We start from the raw sequence: 5648 nt of genomic DNA, 5'->3' as shown, positions 1-5648 counted from the left end.
CATCATATGAACCTAAATCTCTTGGTTCATCATATGAACCTATTCTCCATCTAATTGCCCTTTATGTATGACCCTAAAGATTCTTGTAACGTTGGCAATGCTCCTAAACTCATTTAGAAGCATAAGTAATGAGCGGTATCTAGCAACACATCATTACTACCTAAGGTACAAGAATGTTGAGATCCAACATCACCTTTGCTACTACTAATTGTGACTCTCACAATATGTGACAATGCCCTTCTATCCTTGACATCTAAATTGATCAAATGAGGCATAGACCGTGTCATCCTCTAATCAATTTATATCTTGAACTCCAAGTAGACTCACTCTATTCAAATGAGCTCAATATCTCATATTGACTCATTTGGGCATGGCCATGCACTTAGTGGTCTCACTCTATCAAGAATCATGATGTCACTCCCGTCATATAGGAGGGATAGATCCCATCTACATCACTCACATCCCTCCGCATAATTTGTTACATACCCAATAATCGCCTTTATAGTCCACCCAGTTCCAAGTGACGTTTGACGAAGCCAAAGTATGCAACTCCTTATGTAGGGAACCATGGTGACTTCAGGTCCAAGGACTCATAGTCATACTAATAGTCACATGAGAAAGTACATGACACTCATATAACGATCCATGATACTTTCTCATGGCGGGTCATTTAGTATACATTCTCCAATGCATACCCATGTGTCAACTTGATATCTCTATATCCATGACTTGTGAGATCAAGTCATTGAGTTGACGTACATGTTAGTCTCAGCACATTAACATTGTCCTTGAATGTTAATACTTGATACAAATGATTATGAGTAGTGTTCTCTATATCATCTCACTATCAATTCAACCAATCGATTGATATAGATAAGAACCTTCTAGTCAAAGATGTTATTACACTTAGTTATTTGGCATCAATACAAGTAAGTATAATAACCATAAAAAAACCTTTATAAATATATAGGAATATGATACATCGAGTCCATACAACAATCATCATATGATTGGCTCTAGGACTCTAACTAACAATCTCCCACTAGCACTAGTGCCAATCAATGTAGGCTGTAAGGCCTAATGACCTAGTGTGACCATCATGCTTTCTCTGTGCTAAAGCCTTGGACAAGGGATCAGTGACGTTAGCCTCTGTGGGTACTTTGCAAATCTTCACATCTCCTCTATTGATGATCTCTCGAATAAGATGGAAGCGCCGTAGTATGTGTTTGGTCCGCTTGTATGAGCGAGGTTCCTTAGCCTGTGCAATTACTCCATTGTTGTCACAATAGAGCTCTATCGGGTCTGTTATGCTAGGAACCACCCCAAGCTCAATAATGAACTTGCGGATCCAAACTGCCTCCTATGCTGCTTCTAATGCAGCAATATACTCGGCCACTATTGTAGAATCAGCAACTGTGTCCTGCTTCGAACACTTCCAGCTCACAACACCACCATTTACGAAAAATACGAACCCTGACTGCGATCTATAATTATCCTGGTCAGTTTGGAAACTGGCATCACTGTAACCCTTTACAGCTAGCTCGCCGTCGCCTCCAAATATCAAGAAATAGTCTTTAGTCCTTCTCAAGTACTTAAGAATATTCTTGACTGCTATCTAGTGACGCTCACCTGGATCTGATTGATATCTGCTCGTCATGCTCAAAGTATACGAAACATCGGGGCAAGTACATAGCATGACATACATGATAGATCCTTTGGCGGAGGCATAAGGGATCTTATCCATGCGGCCTCTCTCATCTTTAGAAGAGGGACTTTGAGTCTTCGAAAGACTCACACCATGTGACATCGGAAGAAAACCTTTCTTGGAATTCTGCATAGCAAACCGTAGTAATACCGTGTCAATATATGTACTTTGACTTAGGCCAAGCAATCTCTTAGATCTATCTCTATAGATCTTTATGCCTAAAATACAGGCTGCTTCACCTAAGTCCTTCATTGAGAAACAATTTCCTAGCCAAGTCTTTACAGACTACAGCAAAGGGATGTCATTTCTAATGAGTAGTATGTCATTCACATACAATACAAGGAAGACAACTGTGTTCCCAATAACCTTCTTGTAGACAGAGGGTTCATCTTCATTCTTGATGAAACTAAACTGTTTGATCACATCATCAAATCGAAGATTCCAGCTCCGAGAAGCTTGCTTTAGTCCATATATGGACTTATGCAACTTGCATACTTTGTCAGTATATTGTGGATCTACAAAACCCTCAGGTTGTGTCATGTACACATCCTCGAGCAAGTTTTCATTCAGAAACATAGTTTTGACATCCATCTGCCAGATCTCATAATCGTGGTATGCTGCAATAGCAAGCATGATCCGAATGGACTTAAACATCGCTACTAGAGAAAAGGTTTCATCATAGTCAATACTATGAATTTGCTTGAAACCTTTAGCTACCAAGCGACCCTTATAGGTAATAAGTCCATCCATGTTAGTCTTTCTTTTAAAGACCCACTTACACCCAACGGGTTTGATGCCTTCAGGTGGATCAACCAAAGTCCATACTTGGTTGGTGTATATGGATTCCATCTTAGATCTCATGGCCTCTAGCCATGACTCAGAATCTGGTCTCATCACAACTTCCTGATAGGATATAGGCTCATTCTCAATGAGCACAACGTCATCATGGTTAGACAAGATAAATGAGTATCTCTTAGGCTAACGACGTACCCTATCAGACCTGTGAAGAGGTAGGTCTACTTGAACTGGTTGTTGTTCCTCAACTTCTTGTGGAACAATCTCATCATCCACAACATTTTGTGGTTCCAGTTCAACTTCCATCAAGGCTTCAGTGCTATGGTCCATATCTTGAACTTCTACAAGATCGAACGTACTCCCACTAGTTTTTCTAGAAACAAAGTCCCTTTCTAAAAATACCCCAGTCTTAGCCACAAACACTTTGTATTGACTGGGAATATAGAAGTAATATCCCTTCGTTTCCTTTGGATATCCTATAAAATAGTACTTATCGAATTTGGGTCCAAGTTTATCCGAGACTTGACGCCGAACGTAAGCCTCACAACCCCAAATCCTCATAAAAGACATCTGGGCATCTCTCCCATTCCATATCCTATATGGTGTTTTTATCACAGTTTTGGATAGAACACGGTTAAGTGTGAAGGCTGCTGTGTCTAGAGCATATCCCCAAAAAGACATAGGAAGATCTGTGTGACTCATTATAGACCTTACCATATCTAATAGGGTACGATTCCTCCTTTCGGATACACTATTCCATTGTGGTGTTCTAGGAGAAGTGAGTTGGGATAGAATCCCGCACTCAGCTAGATAGTCACAAAACTCATGGCTAAGGTATTCACCACCTTGATCTGATCAAAGTATCTTAATACTCTTGCCCAACTGGTTTTTGTACTTCATTCTTGAATTCCTTGAACTTTTCAAAGGATTGTGACTTATGTGTCATCAAATACACATAACCATCACTACAACAAAAACCCTCATAGACATCGGTTTTCCACAGGTGTCTATTACATTTTCGACCGATGTCTATGAAGCCGATGTAAAAGGTCTGCCATTTTAGACATCGAGTTAAAACGGATGTAGTATCACTTAACGACACCGGTGTTCGAATCGGTTATTAACCGGTGTAGCATCACTTAACGACACCGTTTCATCAACGGTGTAAAATCGATGTAATATTATATGTTAATAACACTAGTTTTGGCAGCGATATACGACCGATGTAATATTAATTAATAACATCGGTTTTGCAGCGGTGGAAAATCGATGTAATATCAATATTTTTCTCAAATTTGATTTCCGAAACAATAAAAAACCGACAGTAACAAAAAAAACACAAATATTCACAAATTACACAAATATTCTTCATTCAACAGTATCCATAAAATACACAAATATTCACAAATTACATAAATAATTTTCTTACAACAGTATCCATAAAATACACAAACATTCTTTTTACATCAAAAGCTAATAGATATCAAAATCATTAAGGTAGAACATTCTTTTAACAACACATCAAGGTAGAACCGCACTTCAAATGTAATCTAGCATGCATTCAGCCCACTCGAACCACACTTCATCAATTTCAACTCTGGAGTACTTGAGATTTGTAAACTGTAAAAACACATAAATAATATATTAGTAAACCAAGACCAAAAATCATAGTTGAAAAAGTAGTAAGAGCACCAGGTAACAAGATGACTAATTTGAATGCTTAAAAAGAGACACATTCATCATTTATCTCAACCACATCATATAGTGATAGATTTATCATTCCTGGGAACTTAATATATTCCAAACAAGAAATTATTGCAACAAAGTTTTCTCATAGATGCAATTTAATTAATCAGTACTTGATGGAGCTTCAATCTTTTCATATTCAGAATATCATTCAAACATCCTGGTGTAGCAACAATGATATCAGCTCCACGATCCAACTCTCTTAACTGGGGTCCTTTTTAATTAATCAGTACTTGAGAAGTGCCAATGAACGTATTCTTGGTACTTCTTTTTGAAAATGGAAAAAAAGATATTTCCAACCTCTCATCAGAAAGTCCTGCCAACTATAATGATATGACTAAAGATTTTATGTTTTTGTGAAACATGAGTAAAAGAGGGTGGAATTGGAATAACACTTGTTTAATTATGCATAAACAACTAAGAATTTTGAATTTAAGTAATAGCAATAAAGTTAAACTAGATAACTTGGACAACGTATGATTTGAACACATGAGAAACAATTCAAAGAAATGTCAATCAATCAAAAAAAATTAAACCAGTAAAAATCTAGCAAATATGTGTATAATTTTGAAACATAGATAATGAAAGACATTATAACTAGGGAGTCAAAGCTTACCAAAAATTACCATCATTCTTGTTGAGAATTAATGACAGACAACTCTTCTTCGTACTCCATTGCGTGTAATGAGCATTCCCTTTCAATTAATAAAAATTCCTGAAAAATATATGCCCAGTTAATTTCTTTTGTCGCATGTTTTGTTGGGGAGTTGGTAGTGATACTCAAGAACAGTTCAAATCAATTTTCATGGTGTAGAACTCAAACTATGATGATTTGTTCATTCACGTAGAATGCGGAGGGTAATACCTGTAACTGGTGATGACTAAACAAATGAAGGATTCCATATTCCGAAGAAGCAACTAATTCTACAAGTGCATCACGATGATCTATTAAATTGCCCGTTTTAGCAAGAGAAGCTGACACCTATTGGTGAACAAAAAAGGACCAATAAAGATTTGTAACACCATGGTGTATGTCAAGGAACACAGATAGCACAGAAATAAAAAAAGTATCGAGGTTGAGATTCTAATTAGCCTTCATACAACGAAGAATAATTTATAGTAGACAGCACCTACGATTAAGCCCTTTCACTATGTAATTAGTAGGGTTTATCAATAGATCTTCCTTGAAATACCAAGCATCAAGCCGAAATATCTCCATTCTCACTCCAGGTTGAAACCGGTTAAGCTCACCTGATAGATAAATTATTGACCTTCTCACAAGAAAATAACAATAGTGCATATTTAGTGGATTATGATACCAATACCTTTGAAACCAGCAGCCATGATAGTGGCAAGAGATGAAAGCACAAGGAGCTCAGAGATGTAAAACAACATAATCAAA

At 37.2% G+C, this 5648-nt stretch overlaps 1 long non-coding RNA gene across 1 annotated transcript; it reads right to left on the bottom strand.

Annotated features, from left to right (window-relative positions):
• Positions 1-4061: 4061 nt before the first annotated feature.
• Positions 4062-5214, bottom strand: LOC122000048. Its single transcript, XR_006116904.1, has 3 exons — positions 5112-5214; positions 4873-4961; positions 4062-4120 (listed from the first exon to the last, which is right to left on the bottom strand). It is a non-coding gene; the product is annotated as an uncharacterized LOC122000048 (long non-coding RNA).
• Between the last annotated feature and the right edge of the window lie 434 nt (positions 5215-5648).

Source organism: Zingiber officinale, chromosome 7A (genome assembly GCF_018446385.1).
Source record: "Zingiber officinale cultivar Zhangliang chromosome 7A, Zo_v1.1, whole genome shotgun sequence".
Classification (NCBI taxonomy): Eukaryota; Viridiplantae; Streptophyta; class Magnoliopsida; order Zingiberales; family Zingiberaceae; genus Zingiber; species Zingiber officinale.
This window is presented reverse-complemented; position numbering and strand designations above follow the sequence as displayed.